Below are 26,444 nucleotides of genomic sequence, written 5' to 3'. Positions count from 1 at the left end.
GGAATAATGGACAAAAATCACCTGATCATCTCCAATCAATGTGAGATAAACATTTGACAAGATTTGTGGAGTATGTTATCTATGAGTTCCTGAAATGGTATTGGAGATAGAGGATATCATGGTGACAGGCAGATTAACAAACTGTCTCTAATATAGAAGTAGCAAGTGTCCTAAGGTGACAATGTCGATTTTTGAAAGGCCAAGCAGTAAGGTCTACTTCATAGTGGGAGATACCTGGCTGAATTGCTCCCATTCCTAGATGACACAGTGATAGAGTGGGGGTCCGCTAATCCTGGTCATCAAAGTCCTTCTGCATTTCACAAGCTTTCAAGCCTTGACCCAAATCCATCCCAGAACTGGTCTCAGGTGAGACTAGGCCATCTAGTCCTTCAGAATTCCAGACACTCAAGTAATTATCTTTTATTCCCCATAGCCACCTCTACAACTGCCACTTCTACTACTATTTTTTCAAGGTTTATTAAGGTAAAATTGACAAGTGAAAATTATATGTATTTAGGGTGTTACAATGTGATGTACTATACGTATACATTGAGAAATCATTAACAATCAATTTATCACCTCACATAGTTACATTTTTTTCCCCTTTTTGTAAGTGTCACCGTTAATTTAGACCACAAACAAACATCTTTGGGCTCCCCTCCTCTATCTAGTGGGCAGAGACTATAGAACATCTTAGTGCAAATTTAAGTTTTATCATTTGCTAAGTATTTAAAATACCAATGTCTGACTCTATGAATTTGACTTTAACTCATCGTGCGAAATTACACACTCTGAACTTCGGTCTCTATATCTGTAAGATGATGATTATAACCATAGTACCTGACTGAAAGATCTGTTGGAAAGATTAATTGGAATGTTGTATACAAATGTGTAACTTATAAGAGTTACACGTTATGGGGCACTGGTAAGAGTAAAATTAACTTTAGTTATTTTATTATTTGGTGCCATATTAGTTCCTGAATGCTAAAATTTTATACATGGCCTTCCAGGATCTTTGTATTCTGGTCTGAACCTTTTTTTTCAAATACATCTCTTACTATGTATCTCCTCCATTCACCCTGAACCACATCCTAAGTGAACTACTTGACCCTACATGGATGCTACACAACATAACTGTAAGGAAAATACTACGGCATCAATAAAGTTAAACAAACAGTTTCTTACTCATTACTTTGCATTGAGCAAAATGTAATTAAAGTGATTTAAAGATACCATGGATTTTTGACAGTTGTCTCCCCAGGGGTCTAGCCTGATGTGATATTAAAATATGTTTCATTATATCTACTGGAAATTCAAGAGGAATTCTCTTTGCAATTCAAAAGGGACAAAAATCTCAGAATAAAAATTCATTTTCAATCCCCGCAGAGTTCATTATGAACAACAGAGTGCTAGAAATTAAAACATTTAAATGTGTTTAATAAGGTTTTATAATGGAATGACATTTATGTTTAGATAGATTTTTCTCATCTCTATCTCTCTTTCTCTTTTATCCCTCTAAATTCTGTGCTTAGGGAAAAAGTAACTGCTGATGTGATTTAATTGGTTAATTATGGCTAGATTCACCAGCAAAGTGGAAAGTTGAAGCAATTAGCTAGATTATTAAAGTTTAGACACCTTTCCCCCCAATACCTTGATATTCCAGTCAGAGTGGGTTGTGATTGTTACATTAATTGAGACCAAACTGTTTGCAGTTGTGGGAATGTGCATGCTTGGAGAATAAAACTGCAGTATTTAGGGCAGAATTAATTGATTCAGAAGAGGAAATTAAAGCAACTTAGTTAGAAAGTTGCTTAAAATTGTAATATTTTCTCATCCTTCCTCATATACTGTTTAACTATATATATATAATATGTAATATACATCTATATAGATATATAGATACATATATAGATATAGATATAGATATAGACCCACACAATTTGACTGCAGTGAACAAACAGTAAATTAAAAATGCAAGGTGAAAACAGAAGAGTGACGAGTTAAGGACTAACCTCCAACACACTGTTAAGTTCTGAGGGATCTTGGCCCACTGTAGAACTTCTTTAAGGTAAACAAAACATTATTAAAGCACCATTTCCTCCAGATACCTCTAGAACTTTTTCATTGGCTCGAGGGACTACTCTCCTTCTCACTACACATATTTAATCTTTAATGGATCTAATTGATTAGTATCCAAGATCTAATCGGCCTAATCGATCTTTGAGTGTAACATATGGGTCCATTTATTACACATATACAATAGAGTCTTTTTTTGCAAATCAGTTGACCATAGGTAAATAAGTCTGTTTTTACACTCTCTCATTTTTTTCTATTTCTCTGGTTTTTTTTTTTTATTCTTGTACGAATGCCACACTGTCTTGTTTACAACAACCAGAAATTTTTGATCAAAAATGGCACCCTCGGATTAATTTAAGCATTGGTCCAATTAGTTATTCCCACAATGGAAAATTGCTTACAATTAAAGGACTAAACAGCAGTAGGCACACCATCCATGTACTGCCAAACAAGACACTTATGCCTAACAGTAAAGCTTTTAGGAGAGCAGGAATTTGATTGTGACGGCTCTCCATTTAGAAGTCGAAACATGAGACTGCCCAGCTCTAGGGTTACCACGCTAATTCTGCTCTTAAGGAATCATGGTAATGAAAGAAAAGCACACTTAAGGAGACAAATAATCTTTCTGTTCTTGCAACTGATTGCTGATGGTGTTTACATCAGAAAATAAATAAAGCTGGCCAACTTGTAAAGGAAAACTAAAAATAAACAAATAAATAGCTTCTCTTTTCTCAGTGGGACCAATAATTACAGAACAATACAGTTTGCTCTGCTACCGGCATTGCCCAGATTTTGTAATCAACATTTTGGCGGGCATTTAGAAGTTTTAACTGCTTTCCCATTGATCTGATTCTTCCAAGGAGTTAAATTTTTCAAGACAAGTGGGTCTTTTTTTTTTTTTAATTTGTTTTTGATTGCCAGCAAGCTGCCAACAACAATACTTAAAAACATCTGAATTAGTTGGTTTTAGCACTTCTCAAAATTAATGTGCATTTGACTCACCTAAAGACTGTTGTAATTCAGATTCTGATTCCAGCAGGTCTGGAATGGGAAATAAAATTACGCATTTCTAACAAGGAGGTCTGATGTCAATGTACTTGTCTCCAACATAAAGACTTTGTAAATGTTTTTTTTTGTTGTTTTAACTGAGTGAATGAATTAAAAATTAAATCTCATGTAGGTTATATATTTTTACATTAGGAGATAGAATATAGAGGTAATTCAAGTCTTTCCTTTATCCACAAACTATGGTTCAGAAGAAACTGGGAAAGTTATTTTATTTAGACAGTAAAAAGTAAACAAACATAAATACAACAAAGAATAAGGCAGCACAATGCTGGGCATAGAGTAATTACTCTGTTATACTTAGTGTTCTTATTTTTATTTACTCTACAGACAGTATTTACCTATATTTTCTGTATTTCTGAACCATGCAAAGTCCTTCTGCCATTGCCACATTTTTATTTCCCTTACACCCTACATTTTTTTAATCTTCACATTACCATTTCCTTCCACTGTTCTACAGGTGACACTTCGTCTTTGAGCAAATGCTTCAAAGGATGGCCCCCTAGTTCATTTAGAAAGACATACTAAATCTTTGATAAGGCCTTGAAAAGATACAGAATCTTTTAATGTCTGATCAAACTTTAGCAGCTGACCTATTTAATTGGATGGCCAAAGGGAATTGGGGGGGATGTCAAAGTCACTGAATGTACCTTAGTGAGATCTGGATTATAGAACCCTTGTGTCTCAAAACTTCTAACTCTATGGAATTAATACAATGCATGCTTTGCTTTAAAAACAATGGGTGTTCAATAAGTGTTTGTGAAATAAGATAAGTGCATGATGAGTTTTGTAAAAGAATATAAAAATCTTGCTTCCAAAGATCACTTCACAATGAGTGTCAAAAATGAACACTAACGGTTAAGAAACCAACAATAGTTTTGATTCCGAGACCCCTGATGTGTCATTGTTGGGAACCAGGTTCATTCCCCAACAGATACTTGTGGACTCCAATACCTCTGGCAGGCTACAGTCATGCTTGTATTTCCAAGCATAGGGCAATTAAAGTAAAATTAACTGTGAACATCTTAGGTGATCGCACTTTGCTTTCCTAAGCATGCTCTTCAACAAGTACTCAGTGAGTCACACCCTAAACCCAGCCATGATAGAGAAGAAAAGGGAAAGAGGGAAAGAATGAGAGAGCACGCTCACTGATGTGAAAGCAAATCCTGATGGGTCTTTCCCAGCAAACATGGCTCACACTATATGCCGGGTGTAAAGAACATATTATTGGAAGCCAGAGAAATATGTATGCACGTTGTTACAACCTGACCTTGGTAAGTGTCTTATCTTTCTGGAGCCTCATTTTTTTAATCTGTAAATGGGGATAAATATACCACTTTGGAGGATGATTTATGAAGATCAAATAACAAAAGGTGTAAAGAACAGTGTAGTCATCTTTTCCACAGAAACAACAAATGGATATAGATGATGGGAACAGGGATAGAGATATAAATATAAATGATAAGGAATTGGTTTGTGTGATTACAGAAGCTGGCAAGTCTCAGGATCTACAGGAGGCAAGCTAAAGACCTAGGAAAACTGATAGCTTAATTCATGTCAAAAGGCAGGAAAAAAGGGGGGTCAGTTCTCTCTTACTCAGCCTTTTTGTTCTATTCACACCTACAGCTGATTGGATGAGGCCCACCCACATTAGGGAGGGCAATCTGCTTTACTCAGTCTATTGATTCAAATGTTAATCTCATCCAGAAACATCCTCAGAGACACACCCAGAATAATATCTGACCAGATGTCTGGGCACCTCATAGCCTACTCATTTTGACACACAAATTAACCATCAAAAACATGTAGCATGGTACCTGAAACATCCTAAAATGAATAAATAAGAACTATTATCAGGATCTTGAATTCAGGCTTCATGTCCTTCAAGAAGACTTACTCCATTCCTTTTTGGTTAAAAAAAAAACCCATCTCACTCTGTTTTACTGCCCATACAACACTTTATTGTTCAGAGCGCAACTAGGAAAATAAAGACCGCTAAAGCTGATGTTTAAATCAGAGGGAATTAAATACAGAGAGCTATGTGGGTGATGGAAGAGCTGGGAGACCAACCAGGGCATGGTGGTACAAGAAGGCAGCTCTGCTCCACTCCAGGCCTGCAGGGACACCTGCCCCACAGGTAGAGGGGAGACAGTGGGGCATAATAAGCCTCTGGAAGGATCTCTGGCATAGAAATGTGGCCACACATCACAGAGGAGAGGGAGCACAGCCCGATCTTTCTCTTCTTTTGTTAATACTCCAAATCACTGTTTTCTGGTAGAGGTCATGGCATCTCAAGGTGTCTTATATTTTGAACATATCTGAGTTATATACTAAAATGTCCCCAAAGTTCCACAGCATGTAGTCTTAGCATCTGATTTTCCTGTAAGAAAAAAGCATAGCTTAGATATATAATATCACAGATCTTGAACTTGAAACTGGTTGCTGGATTCCTCAATCCCATAGGGAAATAGACCTGTTTAGAGTTCAAAAAGAAGAAAAGACAGCTCAACATTTTTACTTTTCTGGGCCTACTGGAGCATTTCCCAGACTCTTCCTTTTTTTTTTTGGTCACCAACTTTGGTTCATAAGTAAACACCATATATTCATTATTGCTAACTTTGTATGATTACAGTGAGCACAGTATTCATAGTTTAGACATACATGATCCTGAATGCTTCTCATCTCCAAAGTGTTACTTTTTTTCCCTCTAGACATGCATCTACTTGCTCCAATCTGGTGCTGGAACAGCTAAGTATAGTAGCAATGGACACAGTGCTCCATGACTATGCTGCACAGCGGGTTTCCTGCATCTCAGCGCTCCTGACGTTTTGAACTGGGTCGTTATTTGTTGTGGTAACTGTCCTGCACATGTAGCATGCAGTATCCCTAGCCCCTAGCCACCAAATACCAAGAGCACTCTCCCCAGCTGTGACAACCAAACACGTCTCCTGATATTACCAAGGATCCTCTAGGGGAGCAAGTCCACCTCCAGTTGAAAAACCACTGCTGTAGAAAAAAAAAATAATAGGGAGCCAATGTCTGAAGAGTAGTTATATGTGCCAGCACTCTACCTATACTTTCTAATTTTATTTACTCTTCCCGACAACGTTCCAAGACAAGCAGTAATGCCTCTGCTTCAGAGAAACTGAGAAACAGATCAGAGCAGTGCGATAATGTGCTTATGGGCTCACCATCCAAAACCAGCAGTGACGATTGAGTTTCACTAAATCTTTAGCCTCTGCTCCCTGAAGGTTTGCCTTCCATCTCATGAGAGCTGCCACCGTCTCCATGATTCTAAGCCCTTTTTTCCTGCCAAAATAGAACTTGTAAGAGGTACTCCCATAATCGCTAGTTAATTTTGCTTTAATTCTACACATTTATTTATCTCTTAGTCAAAAAGATACCTCAAATTTAAAATGTTAGAGCGAGTAACTATAATAATGTGTTTTATAATATATAATGTAAATTAATCCTAAACTAAATGTTAACAATCTTTAGTTTGGAGGGAGTATGTGTGTGTGTGTGTGTGTGTGTGTGTGTGTGTGTGTGTGTACACATATATGTGTGTGTATATATGTACATATATATATATGCGTATATATATATACACACACATATATGTGTGTATATACACACACACACACACACACATATATATATTTGTATTTGAGACAGAGAGAGAACAAGCAGGGAGGAAGGTCAGAGAGAGAGGGAGAAGCAGACTCTCTGCTGAGCAGGGAGCCCGATATGCAGCTCAATCCCAGGACCCTGAGATCATGACCTGAGCTGAAGGCAGACGCTTAACGCACTGAGCCACCCAGGCACCCTGGGAGTAAGTGTCTTAATCTTCTTTTCCAGAGTTCTTGCTGATGGAGGACTCATATTTGGTACTAAACTGAATAGAAATTACTGTAGGAAATTTATTATGGAAAGGTTTCCTACAAAACTCTATTGAAAAATGTCTTGGGGCTGCCTGGGTGGCTCAGTGGGTTATGCCTCTGCCTTCAGCTCAGGTCATGATCTCAGGGTCCTGGGATCGAGTCCCACATCAGGCTCTCTGCTGGGCAGGGAGCCTGCTTCCTCCTCTCTCTCTCTCTCTCGCTCTACTCGTGATCTCTCTCTGTCAAATAAATAAAATATTTAAAAAAAAAAAAAAGAAAAATGTCTTGAAAATCTGAGGCAGTGGCTTCTCACCTTCTACTCTCCACAAACTAAGGACTTTCTCAATCTAAGCAATTGACAAATGTGTTCAACAGAACTCTAGATTGATCCACGGGATATCAATCAGTGATTCTCTTAAAAAAAAACTTAGATAAGTGTGTTTGAGCAATGATTGAACACAGCAATAATAATAATAGTTCACCTTGTATGTGTATTTAAGAATATTTACTATATTATGTGTCCCAAACTTATTTGACACATGGATTGCCTCTGCCCATATTCTGAAGAAATTCATGCTTTGAAAAATACATTTTGGAAAAGAATGTATTGCATTTTCTCTTCTAAAAATTTTACATTTTGTCCTAAATAAAGTCCTCTAGAGCTCTCTGTCCCTAATCTTTTCAGCTATCTTCATGGCAATTTTCTACACAGACATTATTTCAGAAAATATTTTAAATAATAGAACATAACTTACTTTTGACCTAGCCATAATCTCTGAAACCTTTGAAAAATCAGATATAAAGCACAGTTTATCCTTTTCAGAAAACAGGGTATATAATGTTCAAACTCCAGTCCCAAGCAGGAAAGCGTACTGTAATGTTTCCCATTTTGAGTTGACAGTTTATCCAGCAGAAACCTCACCTCACGTAACCACAAGATGTAGGGAGATACACTATCAGTCAAAACTCATCTTTGGTCAGAGCAAATAACCTATCAAATATAGATTGCCTGGTGAAAAGATATGGAGATTAATTTTTTAAATACATTCAAATGGTTTAATACCCATTGGCACTTACATTCCATCTTCACTGATATAGATGATAAGGGCTTATGAAAAAATGAACGTAGAATTTATAACTCAACACAGACATTTCTATTTGAAAAGAGTGGTAAGAGGATAACCACATTTTAGCTGTCCACGCAGTTAGTATTAGCCAGCAAGATCAAGAACCATATCAAATCTTAAGCAAAATCTTAAGCCCCTATGAACACAGAGCATCATATTTAAAGAGGTATGCATGTGGTGTGGGCTCTGAGTCATTCGCCTAGGCTTATGGATTCCTTCTCCCTGGTTGATAAACTTCATTACACAATTCCAGAGAAAGACTTGTCTAATACGGTCATGGAAACCCAGTTTGGTTTGCTTTTATGTATTTGTTACTACACCTTACAACTCTGGCTGGCTGACTGTTCGTTCGCTCAGTTAGAATATGAATCTTGTGGCATGGCAGGGGGTTGTTTATTTAATAAGAATGAATTATCTGCTTAATTAGAATAATTACTTGTGCCAGTAACAGACTTACTAATAGTCCACCATGAACATTACTACTACAGAAAGTGCTTTGTACTGTGCTTATTACTCTTTAACTTCCCTATGGTTATGATAATTTAATATGTTGATCCTACTGCTCAGATGGTGAAACTGAGGCATAGCATAGTGAAATCCTGTGCAAAGTTATATAGCCACTAAGTCCCTGGGACGGGATCTGAACCCATACAGCATAACTTCAAAGCCCATAGTCTTAGCCATGATGTGATCACAATAATAAGCCACTGGACATTATACATGAACTGAATAACCAGAGTAGAATGGGATGGAATATCTTCATATTTCCAATGAGCAAACTTATAAGGAGAAATAAAAGAAATAGGGGTGCTTGGGTGGTTCAGTTGGTTAAGCATCTGCCTTCAGCTCAGATCATGATATTGGTGTCCTGGGATCGAGCCCCACATTGGGCTCCCAGCTCAACAGGGAGTCTGTTTCCCCTTCACCCTCTGCTCTTCCTTCCCATTCGTGTTCGCACTCTTTCTCAAATTAATTTTTTTAATCTTAAAAAAATAAAAAAGAGATAAAGAATCTATTGACAAGAGGAATAAACACTTAATACCAGAAAGAGGGAGTGAAGTGATTTGTTCAGGAAAACCTAAGTTGATTTTGAAATAAAATTTAAAGATAGGTGGGAATCATGGTGACCATTTAGGAATGGTAGTGGGTTCTAGATCCTGCCTCCCACTGACTACCTGTTGTATCTTAAACAAGTCACTTCCATACTCTGGCTGCCTACTGGTAGTAACAATAATAATAAGTGACTTGTTCTAGAAATATGTCTCTAATTGATTTCCACATGTTTTTGGATTTATACTCCTAAGGAAAGAATCATACAGAACATTTGCATCATTCAGGAATGATCTGTATTGCAATCTCAAAATTCAACCTACAAAAAACAAACTCACCTAATTCAGAAATCTCAACTTCCACTGCAATTTTTAAAATGACTCAGAACTTAGCTAAGTCAAGGTTGAATTCTTCATCCCTTCAGCATTCTTTCTCATGACTTCAGATCTGCTTTTCCATTGTTGTTCCTTCTCACCAGCAGCTAGACAGGTCTCATTCTCTCTGCTCTCGATTCTCTTCCTTGATCCTGATTCTTCCTTTACCATATTCTCTGTCCTCTTACTGTTGTCCAAACCAGAAGAATTATCTATATTTATTGTGTCCATGTCCCAAGCCCTTTTTCATCCCTCAAACTTAAATTATCACACATCCCAGTGTTCCTGTGAAGCCGCTTTTTCCAAAAATCACCAGTGGCTTCCAACTGATATGCCCAACAGAAGTTTTACCATTATTACTCTCCTCATCCCTCTTGTAGTGGGAGACTTTCATTTCTGTTTTTCATGATCTCTTCTACTGCACCATCTCCAAATTACTGGAAGTCCTAGGACTGTGCCCATTGTACATAAATGGTGAGGGCCTCTGAGATATATATCCCAACTCAAATCTCTACCAACATGTCATGCTTACTCTCTTCCAGTATCAGTTATTTGCTACACATTTGCAAATGGGCATTCACAAACCCTCCATTTCTTCTCTACATTTTCCTTTTTTTTTTTTTTTTCAACTTTATTCCTCTGGGGGCAGGGGGAATCCAGAAAACTGTTTGTCCCCTTCATTGCCTAGCTATTACTTTCCCATACTTCAATAAAATAAATCTCGATGATTTTATTTAATCATACCTCTCAAAGCTTTATCTTCCTTGCCATCTTAATTTTTATTGCCTTAGTTCAAATAGTAGTCATTTTTTTAGATGACAAATTGTTCTGTTCACCTTCAGACAAGCACTTTTTCTCCCCATCAGAGCTTCAGAATCATCTGGAGGTCTGGGGAAGCAGAGAGGAGACCAGACATTACTGGGTCTCCAGGTCACATTACAAGCCTTTTTCAGAAGGTGATGGAAATCTCTGCGGAAAGGTCTCAAGCATAAAAGTCATACGATCACAGTTGGCTTTTATTCTCACCACTCTGTTCCTTTCACTTCACATTCCAGCAACAGAAGACGCACAGTGATGGTTTTCATCCTCACATCTGCATCAGTTATTCTCTTTCTTCCAATTTCCCTTTTTACTCTTCCCTTGCTTCAGGAGACCCAGGTTTCTGAACCCTTTGATCTTGTGCTGGGTTCAACCTATGGAAGACTCTAGAACACCACAGAGCTGGAGGAGAGATCAGGATAGTTCTCTCCCTGGCTTCTTCCCTGCCAGGGCATGGTGTGGCAATGGCTTCATTTCTCTAATAAAGACCATATTCCTCTTTGGAGCCACAGCTATAGGTCTTGCTCAGTTTAGGTAACTGCTCCTTCCTTTTGTCCCTTCAAACCTAAAAGTGGCAAGAGCTTTCAGCTGTACTTAACCTGAAGATGCTTAACTTTTCCTTGTTGATTTTCCTTAGCCCAATACTTAGCCTCATAAATCGTCCTTTTGTTGAAGTTTCTTTGATCACCTTACTACGGGTGCCAACTGCTGAGACTCTGACTTCAACAGTGTTGTAGACAAAAGTGTTTCACCACCTCCCATCCCCATTCTCTTTATATAACTAGTTCATACTCAACCTTTGACATTCATCTGACCCTAAGAAACCAGAAAAATTTATCTGAAGGGAAAAATCTTTGAAATATATGCCAGATACCTTCTGTTATCTCTGTAGTTGTACTGAAAATTCATTATTTTAGGATCTGTTTCCCCCACTGGGAGGTGGAACTCTTCAAGTTGAAACTACTGATTGGTAGCATTTCTTTTGCATGCTTTGTTTCTAACTATTGCAAATATAGCAAATTCTGGTTGAATAATTCCTAACAAATGCTTTGATAAGAATCCCAGGTTGCAATGACCTCAGTTGATAATGTCCTCCTCTCCTATAATGCCTTCTACAGTTTTGTCTCGGGTCTCATTAACTGGACATCTCTGGGCAATCCTCTGTGATAATGGGCATTCATCTTTAAAACTGAAACTATTGCTGGAACATTAGGAGGATATTAATCATTTATATATTGGTATGAATTAATTCAATAAAACCTCTCCATTAAATATTAACTGATATCTGCTATAGTGATAGAATAAGAAATTCATTTGGGGTTAAGAAATAATTATTTGGTGCCATTAAGCACTTCTAAGTCCAGGTAGGGCACAGTGGAATATTTTAGTGATGGTCCGATGGTCAATAATGAACTCATATTTCTGAGCACTGGCATAGAGTATCACAAGAAACTGAGCAAGGGAACTAAACTCTGACAGATAATTCGATCTTCATCTACCATAAAATATTATAGATTATTAGGAAAAAAACAGACCACTTATTTTTTCCTCCTCTTTAACTTGAACATTTATTTTGGCCTTTTTTCCTTTTTTGCTAGTAGTTAATAAAGTGTAAAGTCTTTGTTCTTCTTATGACAAAGACAGTTTTTAAAACCTAGTCCATTTATAAATTGGACTGTCCATAGTTTTACTTGCTAGAGGACAGATGGGAACTACACAATCCTCCTGTCCACTTCTCCAAACAGTGCTGTTTCTTATTTTAACCTAAATGTACCTTTCAGCTTTGGATAGCACATGGTCCTCCTTGTGTCCTGGGTAGTGAGATACAGCCTACCAACCCGGTTTAATACACATAAACTGCCCACGTCTACACTCAACGTGGTGATCTTCTTTCAATGCCTAATGCCTGGTTTATAGTGTATACTTAATGAAGTTCCACTGTGCTTTATGGACTTCATTAGAGGAAGAAGTATAAAGAGAAAATGGCTAAAGGACCCAGAGTCATCTTAAGGATCTTCAGGAGAGGTAACCCACTTGTCAGATAAACAAATATTCCCATCATTCTGAGATCCAAGGCCTCACTCATTAAGAGTACACAGGACATTTTGTGGAGCTTTCAGGAATTCAGACCATGGCTGGATAACAGCATTGTACTATATGAGCCATTTTTGTGGAACTTCTGTGGAACCTTTCTCTTTTGTCATGGCATAGCATGTGTGCATTTTACAAGATGGATTTTTTTTTCCCTCACGAAGGATTTGGAATTCATGGCTAGATTATAATAAAAGAGCATAGTGATTTAAGTCAGCTGGACTCTGTGTTATTGTAATAGTTGAGTTTGGTCACAGAAAGGGAGGGGATGGGTAGATTATTGCCTCCTGGAGTATAAAGAAGGAAGAGCCAGGCCTTCTAATAGAATCTCCAAAACAGCTTCTAGAAAAGATGGTGTATTGTTTTCCATGCTGTGCATACATTTGAACTTGCTGAGGAGCCTGACTGTTTAGCCTGTGTGGATGTTGAAATATCAGCAGTTTCAAATGACAATGAAGTCACAATTGGGAAGGGCATTAAAATGGGAACCACTTGAAGTAAGTGGCAAAGGGAAATCAATCAGCATTGTTATTTTTTGTGTCTCCTGGAGAGCTAGCAAGGCCATGCATGAAGACAGTGGCAAAAATTTGCCTTTGAAAAATCTCACTATAATTATCTGTCTAATGGCATGGTGTAACTTCCATTCAAGGAAAGGGCAACATCACCTCTGGGTGTCAGGTCCTACATTTCATGATGACTATTAATCATTATAATGGCTGTAACACCACTGTGCATCTGTCTAGTGCTTTGGCAGAGTGAAGAAGCATAAGACGGTGTGTGGTAGTCTTTGATTTCAATCCTCATCCTGCTATTTAAGCCTAGGGAACACTAAGAAAATCGCCTAATATCCTGATGGACAACAGATGCTCAATAAAGAATGACCATTATTATTACTAATATTGTCAGACCCTCAAAGTTAACTCTAAAGTTAGATGGGGCATGTATAAAATATTTTAAAAAATACATACGAAGAACCTGGTTTCAACAGAGTAGTGGTACTTAGATAACATAGCTTGTTAGCAAAAGCATTAGAATTCCAATGCAGAACTTTCATTCTTGGTCCTGAGTCCTTAGAAAATGTGTATCTTAAATGGCCTTTCCCACAGGGAGATTATTGACAGTAAGAACAGTTGGTTTAAGAGAATGAGGACACAGAAAACCTTTCTTCTGCCTTTCAGTTTTAGAATCTCTATTTTGTATGTAATTAGGGTAAGCAAGTATAGAAGTACACCACATATTCCAAAACAGGTCCCATTTCCATGTATTAGCATACCCTCAATCCCAATGATGACATTAAGAAAATAAGCTTTCTCTATCTGCGTAAACTGCTCTGACACAAAACCAAATGGGGAGGGGGAGCTGTGAATTGAGTTTAAGTCTTTTGATTCATCTGTGAGACATTTTATTTGTCTAGAAAAAATTATCCCTATCAAATTAAACCCTTTGCTGGGCACAGAGCATCTGTTGGGCCAAATTAAACACATATTAGTATCCACTAAAAATGTGCGCTCTCTTGAGAAGCCACACCGTAACGTTATCTTTTCCTTGAGTGAAATAACAGTTTGGGTCTCTAATGATAGCAGGACATTGAGGAACCAGAATTACAAACACAGACAGTAGGGTGGAGTGAGGGATTGGGATGAAGCTACTAAGGATCTTGTTATATTATTGATTCTCAAAGTCCACAGATAGCAAATCGGTGTTTCGTTACCTGACGGATCTGTAGGGCTTATACAACAAAAGATCCTTTAAGCAGTAGGATTGATGCTTTAAGTTGGGAAACAGTTTATCAATAAAGGTCAGTGTGACAATATGATTTATTCAAATATGATGCAACTGCAAACAGTCAGTTTTTACATTCCAGGATAAATGGCAGGGATTTTTTTTTTCTTTGTGTTTGGGTCCCCCCTCACAGAGACCCTGTTTGAAACGTTTCATTATTTACTGTGGCTTTTTAGAGATGAAAGGAACCAATTTATTTACCTCTCGTGATCATGTCTAACTTGTAAGAGAAGGTAGGGACCTACAGCAAAAATCAATTGGTTAATAAAATAGTTAATTGACTAAGTGCTCCCTCTGATGGGCCGAAAGCACAGACACTGCGCAACCAAAGTAACCATGCTTAATTAAAATGGGGCTGGCTGTACTTAATACAATTCTGCCATGTAGATAGAAATTAATGCTGGAAAGACATCTGCATTTATTATACTGCAGAGTGGAAGCAAATTAACGTAGCTCAATTAGGCCTTTGTCTTAATGTACTTCACATAGGGCTACTTGTGGCTCGCACAGCAGTTATAAGAAATTCTAAAACTCATTGTTTTGCAAAATACAAGAGTCCATTACTTATATATGTCACATTCTAATGTGGCATATGAAATAGAAACTGGGACAAATTAGATGAGAATACCCTAATCTTTTGTAAATCATGTTTTTATTACAGATAGACGGTGAGGTATGAGACACAGTGTAGGGAAATTTGCATGCATGAAAGATATTACAAATTTACTTTTTTTGATAAAATGAGAAAATCTCTGAAAATGACAATTAACTCATCCTGCTCGTACATTACTAGCCATACCATAGGATTATGAGTGACTTTTTCCTAAGAATGTAAAAATTCTAAATGACCAGAGTAAACAGGAGTTCTTTGTTTTTTTTATTTTTTTTACCATGTCTGTGATTTTTACTTTTTATATCAATTTTATTGTGGTAAAATTTACATATGATAAGGTTCACCAATCATGGTGTACAACTTGAGGTTTTTTTTTAATATTTATTTATTTATTTGACAGACAGAGATCACAAGGAGGCAGAGAGGCAGACAGAGAGAGAGGAGGAAGCAGGCTCCCCGCTGAGCAGAGAGCCCGATGCGGGGCTTGATCCCAGGACCCTGGGATCATGACCTGAGCCGAAGGCAGAGGCTTTAACCCACTGAGCCACCCAGGTGCCCCACAACTTGAGTGGTTTTTTCTTTTTTTTTTATTTTATTTTTTATAAACATATAATATATTTTTATCCCCAGGGGTACAAGTCTGTGAATCGCCAGGTTTACACACTTCACAGCACTCACCATAGCACATACCCTCCCCAATGTCCATAATCCCAACCCCCTCTCCCAACCCCCCTCCCCCCATCAACCCTCAGTTTGTTTTGTGAGATTAAGAGTCACTTATGGTTTGTCTCCCTCCCAATCCCATCTTGTTTCATTTACTCTTCTCCTACCCCCTTAACCCCCCATGTTGCATCTCCTCTCCCTCATATCAGGGAGATCATATGATAGTTGTCTTTCTCCGACTGACTTATTTCGCTAAGCATGATACCCTCTAGTTCCATCCACGTCGTCGCAAATGGCAAGATTTCATTTCTTTTGATGGCTGCATAGTATTCCATTGTGTATATATACCACATCTTCTTTATCCATTCGTCTGTTGATGGACATCTAGGTTCTTTCCATAGTTTGGCTATTGTAGACATTGCTGCTATAAACATTCGGGTGCACGTGCCCCTTCGGATCACTACGTTTGTATCTTTAGGATAAATACCCAGCAGTGCAATTGCTGGGTCATAGGGTAGTTCTATTTTCAACCTTTTGAGGAACCTCCATGCTGTTTTCCAGAGTGGTTGCACCAGCTTGCATTCCCACCAACAGTGTAGGAGGGTTCCCCTTTCTCCGCATCCTCGCCAGCATCTGTCATTTCCTGACTTGTTCATTTTAGCCATTCTGACTGGTGTGAGGTGATATCTCGTTGTGGTTTTGATTTGTATTTCCCTGATGCCGAGTGATGTGGAGCACTTTTTCATATGTCTGTTGGCCATCTGGATGTCTGCTTTGCAGAAATGTCTGTTCATGTCCTCTGCCCATTTCTTGATTGGATTATTTGTTCTTTGGGTGTTGCGTTTGCTAAGTTCTTTATAGATTTTGGACACTAGCCCTTTATCTGATATGTCATTTGCAAATATCTTCTCCCATTCTGTCAGTTGTCTTTTGGTTTTGTTAACTGTTTCCTTTGCTGTGCAAAAGCTTTTGATCTTGATGAAATCCCAATAGTTCATTTTTGCCCTTGCTTCCCTTGCCTTTGGCGATGTTCCTAGGAAGATGTTGCTGCGGCTGAGGTCGAAGAGGTTGCTGCCTGTGTTCTCCTCAAGGATTTGGATGGATTCCTTTCTCACATTGAGATCCTTCATCCATTTTGAGTCTATTTTCGTGTGTGGTGTAAGGAAATGATCCAATTTCATTTTTCTGCATGTGGCTGTCCAATTTTCCCAACACCATTTATTGAAGAGGCTGTCTTTTTTCCATTGGACATTCTTTCCTGCTTTGTCGAAGATGAGTTGACCATAGAGTTGAGGGTCTATTTCTGGGCTCTCTATTCTGTTCCATTGATCTATGTGTCTGTTTTTGTGCCAGTACCATGCTGTCTTGATGATGACAGCTTTGTAATAGAGCTTGAAGTCCGGAATTGTGATGCCACCGACTTTGGCTTTCTTTTTCAATGTTGCTTTGGCTATTCGAGGTCTTTTCTGGTTCCATATAAATTTTAGGATTATTTGTTCCATTTCTTTGAAAAAAATGGATGGTACTTTGATAGGAATTGCATTAAATGTGTAGATTGCTTTAGGTAGCATCGACATTTTCACAATATTTATTCTTCCAATCCAGGAGCATGGAACATTTTTCCATTTCTTTGTGTCTTCCTCCATTTCTTTCATGAGTACTTTATAGTTTTCTGTGTATAGATTCTTAGTCTCTTTGGTTAGGTTTATTCCTAGGTATCTTATAGTTTTGGGTGCAATTGTAAATGGGATGGACTCCTTAATTTCTCTTTCTTCTGTCTTGTTGTTGGTGTAGAGAAATGCAACGGATTTCTGGGCATTGATTTTATATCCTGACACTTTACTGAATTCCTGTACAAGTTCTAGCAGTTTTGGAGTGGAGTCTTTTGGGTTTTCCACATATAGTATCATATCATCTGCGAAGAGTGATAGTTTGACTTCTTCTTTGCCGATTTGGATGCCTTTAATTTCCTTTTGTTGTCTGATTGCTGAGGCTAGGACTTCTAGTACTATGTTGAATAGCAGTGGTGATAACGGACATCCCTGCCGTGTTCCTGACCTTAACGGAAAAGCTTTCAGTTTTTCTCCATTGAGAATGATATTTGCGGTGGGTTTTTCATAGATGGCTTTGATAATATTGAGGTATGTGCCCTCTATCCCTACACTTTGCAGAGTTTTGATCAGGAAGGGATGCTGTACTTTGTCAAATGCTTTCTCAGCATCTATGGAGAGTATCATATGGTTCTTGTTCTTTCTTTTATTAATGTGTTGTATCACATTGATTGATTTGCAGATGTTGAACCAACCTTGCAGCCCTGGAATAAATCCCACTTGATCATGGTGAATAATCCTTTTAATGTACTGTTGAATCCTATTGGCTAGTATTTTGGCGAGAATTTTTGCATCTGTGTTCATCAAGGATATTGGTCTGTAGTTCTCTTTTTTGATGGGATCCTTGTCTGGTTTTGGGATCAAGGTGATGCTGGCCTCATAAAATGAGTTTGGAAGTTTTCCTTCCATTTCTATTTTTTGGAACAGTTTCAGGAGAATAGGAATTAGTTCTTCTTTAAATGTTTGGTAGAATTCCCCCGGGAAGCCGTCTGGCCCTGGGCTTTTGTTTGTTTGGAGATTTTTGATGACTGTTTCAATCTCCTTACTGGTTATGGGTCTGTTCAGGCTTTCTATTTCTTCCTGGTTCAGTTGTGGTAGTTTATATGTCTCTAGGAATGCATCCATTTCTTCCAGATTGTCAAATTTGTTGGCGTAGAGTTGCTCATAGTACGTTCTTATAATTGTCTGTATTTCTTTGGTGTTCGTTGTGATCTCTCCTCTTTCATTCATGATTTTATTTATTTGGGTCCTTTCTCTTTTCTTTTTGATAAGTCTGGCCAGGGGTTTATCGATCTTATTAATTCTTTCAAAGAACCAGCTCCTAGTTTCGTTGATTTGTTCTATTGTTTTTTTGGTTTCTATTTCATTGATTTCTGCTCTGATCTTTATGATTTCTCTTCTCCTGCTGGGTTTAGGCTTTCTTTCTTGTTCTTTCTCTAGCTCTTTTAGGTGTAGGGTTAGGTTGTGTACCTGAGACCTTTCTTGTTTCTTGAGAAAGGCTTGTACCGCTATATATTTTCCTCTCAGGACTGCCTTTGTTGTGTCCCACAGATTCTGAACCGTTGTGTTTTCATTATCATTTGTTTCCATGAATTTTTTTCAATTCTTCTTTCATTTCCTGGTTGACCCATTCATTCTTTAGAAGGATGCTGTTTAGTCTCCATGTATTTGGGTTCTTTCCAAATTTCCTCTTGTGATTGAGTTCTAGCTTCAGAGCATTGTGGTCTGAAAATATGCAGGGAATGATTCCAATCTTTTGATAACGGTTGAGACCTGATTTAGGACCAAGAATGTGATCTATTCTGGAGAATGTTCCATGTGCACTAGAGAAGAATGTGTATTCTGTTGCTTTGGGATGAAATGTTCTGAATATAACTGTGATGTCCATCTGGTCCAGTGTGTCATTTAAGGCCTTGATTTCCTTGTTGATGTTTTGCTTGGATGATCTGTCCATTTCAGTGAGGGGAGTGTTAAAGTCCCCTACTATTATTGTATTATTGTCGATGTGTTTCTTTGATTTTGTTATTAATTGGTTTATATAGTTGGCTGCTCCCACGTTAGGGGCATAGATATTTAAAATTGTTAGATCTTCTTGTTGGACAGTTCCTTTGAGTATGATATAGTGTCCTTCCTCATCTCTTATTATAGTCTTTGGCTTAAAATCTAATTGATCTGATATAAGGATTGCCACTCCTGCTTTCTTCTGATGTCCATTAGCATGGTAAATTCTTTTCCACCCCCTCACTTTAAATCTGGAGGTGTCTTCGGGTTTAAGATGAGTTTCTTGTAGGCAACATATAGATAGGTTTTGTTTTTTTATCCATTCTGATACCCTGTGCCTTTTTATTGGGGCATTTAGCCCATTCACATTCAGGGTAAGTATTGAGAGATATGAATTTAGTGCCATTGTATTGCCTATAAGGTGACTGTTATTGTATATTGTCTCTGTTTCTTTCTGATCTACTACTTTTAGGGTCTCTCTTTGCTTAGAGGACCCCTTTCAATATTTCCTGTAGAGCTGGTTTGGTATTTGCAAATTCTTTCAGTTTTTTTTTTTGTCCTGGAAGCTTTTAATCTCTCCTCCTATTTTCAATGATAGCCTAGCTGGATATAGTATTCTTGGCTGCATGTTTTTCTCGTTTAGTACTCTGAATATATCATGCCAGCTCTTTCTGGCCTGCCAGGTCTCTGTGGATAAGTCTGCTGCCAATCTAATATTTTTACCATTGTAAGTTACAGACTTTTTTTCCCGGGCTGCTTTCAGGATCTTCTCTTTGTCACTAAGACTTGTAAATTTTACTTTTAGGTGACGGGGTGTGGACCTATTCTTATTGATTTTGAGGGGGGTTCTCTGAACCTCCTGGATTTTGATGCTTGTTCCCTTTGCCATATTGGGGAAATTCTCTCCAAGAATTCTCTCCAATATACCTTCTGCTCCCCTCTCTGTTTCCTCTTCTGGAATCCCAATTATTCTAATGTTGTTTCGTCTTATGGTGTCACTTATCTCTCGAATTCTCCCCTCGTGGTCCCATAGCTGTTTGTCCCTCTTTTGCTCAGCTTCTTTATTCTCTGTCATTTGGACTTCTATATCGCTAATTCTTTCTTCTGCCTCATTTATCCTAGCAGTGAGAGCCTCCATTTTTGATTGCACCTCATTAATAGCTTTTTTGATTTCAACTTGGTTCGATTTTAGTTCTTTTATTTCTCCAGAAAGGGCTTTTATACCTCCCGAGAGGGTTTCTCTAATATCTTCCATGCCTTTTTCGAGCCCGGCTAGAACCTTGAGAATCATCATTCTGAACTCTAGATCTGACATATTACCAATGTCTGTATTGATTAGGTCCCTATCCTTTGGTACTGCCTCTTGTTCTTTTTTTTGTGGTGAGTTTTTCCGCCTTGTCATTTTGTCCAGATAAGAGTAGATGAAGGAGCTAGTAAAATACTAAAAGGGTGGCAACAACCCCAGGAAAATATGCTTTAGCCAAATCAGGAGAGATCCCAAATCGTGAGGGGGGAGAAAGGGGATAAAAAGAGGTTCAGAAAGAAAAAAAAAAAAGAAACAATTAAAAAAAGAAAACCAATAAAGAAAAAATATAAAAAGGAAAAAAAATATATATATATATTAGATAAACTAATTAAAAAACGTTAAAAAAGAAAAGGGTAAAAGTTAAAAAAATTTAGCAGAAGAAGAAAAATAAATTGAAAAAGAAAAAAAAATTAAATTAACTGCAAGGCTAAAGAATCATGGGGAGAAAGCCGTGAGTTCCGTGCTTTGCTTTCTCCTCCTCTGGAATTCCGCTGCTCTCCTTGGTATTGAAACTGCTCTCCTTGGTAGGTGAACTTGGTCCTGGCTGGGTTTCTTGTTGATCTTCTGGGGGAGGGGCCTGTTGTAGTGACTCTCAAGTGTCTTTGCCCCGGGCGGAGTTGCACCGCCCTTACCAGGGGCCGGGCTGAGTATTCCGCTCGGGTTTGCTTTCGGGAGCTTTTGTTCCCTGAGCGCTTTCCGTAGAGTTCCGGAGGGCAGGAATGAAGATGGCGGCCTCCTGGTCTCCGGCCTGGAGGAGCCGAGAGCCCGGGGCCCTACTCCTCAGTGCGCCCTCAGAGAATAGCGCCCAATTACTCCCGTCACCCTGGCCTCCGGCCGCGCTCCGAGCTGACCGAGCCTGCGACCGGTTCAAGCTAACCCGGAGCTTAGAGCTCACTCCTCGGCTCTGTCTCTGTAGCCGGCTTCTCCTTTCTAATACCTGTAAGCTCTGGGACACTCAGACACCCCCGATCCTTCTGTGACCCTGCGGGACCTGAGGCCATGCTGACCCCGCGTGGGCTTCACCCCGGTTAAGCCTCTGGAGCGATGCTCCTCAGCGGAACAGACTTTTAAAAGTCCCGATTTTGTGCTCCGTTGCTCCGCCGCTTGCCGGGAGCCGGCCCCTCCCCCCGCGGTCTATCTTCCCGTCGCTTTGGATTCACTTCTCCGCCAGTCCTACCTTTCAGAAAGTGGTTGATTTTCTGTTTCTAGAGTTGCTGTTCTTCTTCTCTTCGATCTCCCATTGGATTTGTAGGTGTTTGCAATCTTTAGAGAAGGTATCTAGCTGATCTCCCGCTACCTGAAGTAGTCTCAGCCTGCTACTTCTCCGCCATCTTGACCCTAGTCCACAACTTGAGTTTTTAAACAATATTTTTGAGGTGGGATTGACATATAATGAGCTGCATATATTTGAAGTATACATTTGGATAAGTAATCTAAAACTGTTATCACAATTAAGATAATAAACCTATCACTCACCACCAAGAGCTTCCTCATCCCTTTTGTTGTCAAGGGTCCAGCCCCTCACCCCCCCCACCTCACCCCATTCTCAGTCAACTGTCAATCTACCTTCTATCACTAGAGATGTGTCTGTATTTCTAGAATTGAAGTAAATAAAATCATACAGTATGTAGTCTTCATTTTGATTCTTTCACAGAGTAATTATTTTGAGAGTCATCGATGTTGATGCACACATCAATAGTTCATGTCTTTCCTTTTCAGGAAAGACATATGACTCAACATGTGACTATCCAACATAATATTTGTCCATTCATTTTCCTGGATGGACTTTTAGGTTTTGTTTTTGGCTTGTCTTTTTTTTTTTTTTTTTTTTTTTTTAGGATTTTGACTATTACAAATAAAACTGCTATGATGAACATTTGTTAAGTCTTTGAATAGATACATGCTTTCATTTCTTCTGCCTAAACACTTAAGAATGAAGTGGCTGGCTCAGGGTAAAAAGTGTATGCTGAATTACTTTAAGAGGTGTCAAACTGTTTTTCCAATGGGGTTGCATGTTCCCATCAGCAGTGTATGAGAGTTGAAGGTGCGCACATTCTTGCCAACATTTGTGCAGGAGTATCTCATTGTGGTGGGTTTCTCTAATGATTAATGACATTGGGCATCTTTTCATAGGATCATTTGACATTCATATGCCCTCTTTGCTAGAGAGTTTAATCTTTCCCATTTTTACTGGGTTGTTTGTTTTGATATTACTGAGTTTTGAGAGTTTTTTATATGTTCCAGATACAAGTCCTTTATTTAAGTATGAGATTTTTAATTCTTTTCACCCTGTCTGGATCATTTTTTTTTTTTCATTCTCTTAATGGTGTCTTTGGAAGAGCAGACGTTTTTAATTTTGATAAAGTCTAAATTATCATTTTTTAAATTTTATGGATCATAATTTTGGTGTTACATCTAATTAATCTTTGCCTGACCCCATATCACAAAGATCTCCTAGCTATTTTTTTTCTGAAAGTGCTATGGTTTTAAATTCTACATTTAAATCTATGATCCATTTAGAGTAAGTTTTTGCATTTGGTGCAAGATGTGGACCATTGTCAAAAATAAATTGACCATATGCATGTGGTCTATTTCTAGACTTTATTCTGTTCTGTTGATCTATTTCTCTATCATCATGACAGTACCATGCTGTCGACATTTTTGTAGCTTTATAAAATAAATGTTAAAGTCAGGTAGTAAAAAGGCCTCCCAATGTTGTTGTCCTTCAAAATTCCTTTGGCTATTCTAGATCCTCAACTTTTTCATTTAAATTTTAGGATATGTACAGCAAATTAAAAAAAATAGCTTGCTAGGATTTAAGATTGTAACAAATCTATAGATCAATTTGGGGGAAACTGTCATTGTAACTATATTGAATTTTTCAATCTACTTATTTACTAAATCTTTATTTCAGCAACGTTTTGTAGCTTTCAAAGTATAGATCTTTAAAATCTTTTGCCATATTTATCCTACATTTCACACTTCTGATGTATGTGGAAGTATGTACAGCATACTTCTGATGCTATAAGTGGTTTTGGTTTTTTATCTCAATTTCTGATTCATTGCTAATACATAAAAATACAACTGATTTTTGTACACTGATCCTCTATCCTGCAGTTTCGTTAAATTCAATAGTGCCCTTGATTTGTGTGTGTGTGTGTGTGTGTGGATTCCATCCAGTTTTCTACACAAATGGCAATGTCTTCTGCAAGAAAAGACGATTTTACTTCTTCCTTTCCAATATGGGTAGTTTTTTTTAAAAAAAAAGTCTTGCCTTGCTGTGCTGGTTAGATCCACCATATACTGTTAAATGGGAGTAGTGACAGCAAATATTCTTGCTTTGTTCCTAATTCAAATGGAAAGTATTCCGTCTTTCACCTTTAAATACTAAGGAAGTTGAGCAACTTCTGACCAATCTCAAGTTTGCGTCATGTCTTTATCAGGAATGAATGTTGGATTATTTCAAATGCTCTTTTGTATCTATTGAAATGATCTTTTTTCTCCATTTCTTAATAAGGTAGATTTCATCAATTAATTTCTAAATATTAATTCAATCTAGCACTCTTGGAATAAACTCCACTTAGGCATAATGTAGTATACTTTTCATATCTTGTTGGATTCAATTTGCTAAAACGTTAAGAAGCTTTAATTATGTTTTCATGAGAGATATTACTTTTTAACATTCTTTTCTTGTACTGAGTGTTTCTGGGTTTGGTGTGAGCATAATGCTGGTCTCACAGAACATGCTGGAAGTTTTTCCTTCTTCCAATTTCTAAAAGAGTTTGTGCAGAATTTGTATTACTTCTTCCTTAAGTGTTTGAATTATCCAGTGAAGCCTTCTGGGCCTTGAGTATTCTTTGTGAAAATGTTTTTCCTACAAATTCAATTTCTTTCATAAACACAGGTTTATTCCAGTTATTTATATTTTCTTGAATGAACTTTGGCAGTTTGTGTCTTCCAAAGAATTTATCCATTGCACCTAGTTTGTCAAATTTATAGTCATAAAGGTGTTCATAATATTTCTTTATTCTCCCTTTAACACGTATAGAATTATCTGCAGTGATACTATGGGTGTACACTTGCTACTATATGGGTTTTTTTTTCTCTTTTTATTGAAGTATAGTTGACATACAATGTTATAATTGTTTCAGGTGTATGACATAGTGATATGACAATTCTGTATACTATGCTATGTGCAGTTACCCTCTGCCACCATAACCATTCTGACAATCACTGCACTTGACCTAGCGAGAGGGGGATATTCTAATTGTTTATATTTACTGTGATTATTAACAGGGTTTTTTCAATTCTACCACCTTGCTGTTATTTGTCCCATTTATTCTTCTTCCCTTTTTTTTTTTTTTTTTTTACCTTTTCCACCTTATTTGGCAATGAGTATGTCTGTGATTCCATTTTATTTCCTTTGTTGATTTGTTAGCTCTAACTTCTTTTGTTATTTTCATGGTTACTTCAGGGTGTATAGTATTTACCTGGTTATATTTTACTGTATCACTTCACATATAATAATAATAATAATATAAAAACTGACAACATACTTCCACTTCACCCCTTCTAGGCTTTTTACTTTTGTTGTCATACATCCTATTTCCACACAGGTTATAAACTTTATAATATATTGTTACTATTTTTGCTTTAAAGATAAGTTGATTAGATTATCTTTTAAATAGATTTAGTTGAGAATAATTCCTTATATTTACGCACATAGTTACCATTTCTACTTGAAGGACTCTGTAATATTTCTTGTAGGGCAGATCTGCTGGTGATAAAAACTTTCAGCTTTTGTATGTCTGAAATTATTTTGCTTCACCTTTGTTTTTGAAAGACAGGTTAGCTAGGTAAGAATTCTAAGTTGATAAGGTTTTTCCCCTTCTGTCAGCATTTTAAAGTCATTGCTTTACTATCTTTTAGCTTATAATGTTCTCAATGAGAAATCCACTTCCATCCTTATTTTTGTTTCTCCATAAAGGTTCTTCATCTGGCTTCTTTTAAGATTTTTTCTTTTTGTCATTGGTTTTGAGCAATTTGATTATTATGTACCTCAGTATATATATTTCTTTTGTTTGAAGTTTTATTGAGTATTATTTATTTATTGATATTTGTTGGTTTTATGCTAAGACAAGCTAAGCAACAGTACGTTGTGATATGAAATGATACATTCAGTATTGAGGGCAAACTAAACAAGAGGGCACAAGCACTCCCATTTGAGTACTATGGCTTCAGAATTTTTATCATATATATTTTTTTTATCATACTTTATCATACATAAATTGGAAGTCCCAGAAAGCAAGAAAAGACATAAAGTTATTTGAAGGAATAATAGCCACAATTATATAAATATAGTTATTTATATATTTTTATATATGGAGATATATATATATATGTATATATATATATATATATATATATGTTTTCCCACAGTTCACTGAGGCATTTTTAAGTCTTCTTTCTGTTTCACTTTGCATAGTTTATATTACTATATCTTTGAGTGCATTAATATTCTCTTTCAAAATTTCTAATCTACCATGAATTCCAACCATTTATTTCAATCATTGTAATTTTTATCTCTAATTGTTTAATTTTCATTTTTTTATCTTTCATGTCTTCACTTAGTATGGTTTTTTTTTTTTTTAAGATTTTATTTACTTATTTGACAGACAGAGATCACAAGTAGGCAGAGAGGCAGAAAGAGAGACAGAGAGAGGAGGAAGCGGGCTCCCTGCTAAGCAGAGAGCCCGATGTGGGGCTCGATCCCAGGACCCTGAGATCATGACCTGAGCTGAAGGCAGAGGTTTAACCCACTGAGCCACCCAGGTGCCCCTTTACTTAGTATGTTTAATCGTTATTCTAGTTTCTTGAATATTTGGAATGTAGTTATACTTTTCTATTATGTCTTTGTCTACTAGTTATGTCTTATCTACAACTAATTATGGGACTATTGTCCTGGTTGTTGTCAATTTTGTTTTGA

Source organism: Enhydra lutris, unplaced genomic scaffold (assembly GCF_002288905.1).
Source record: "Enhydra lutris kenyoni isolate GAN:26980312 unplaced genomic scaffold, ASM228890v2 scaffoldscaffold54, whole genome shotgun sequence".
NCBI classification, from domain to species: Eukaryota; Metazoa; Chordata; class Mammalia; order Carnivora; family Mustelidae; genus Enhydra; species Enhydra lutris.
The sequence above is the reverse complement of the archived record's forward strand: the minus strand, read 5'-3'. Positions refer to the sequence as shown.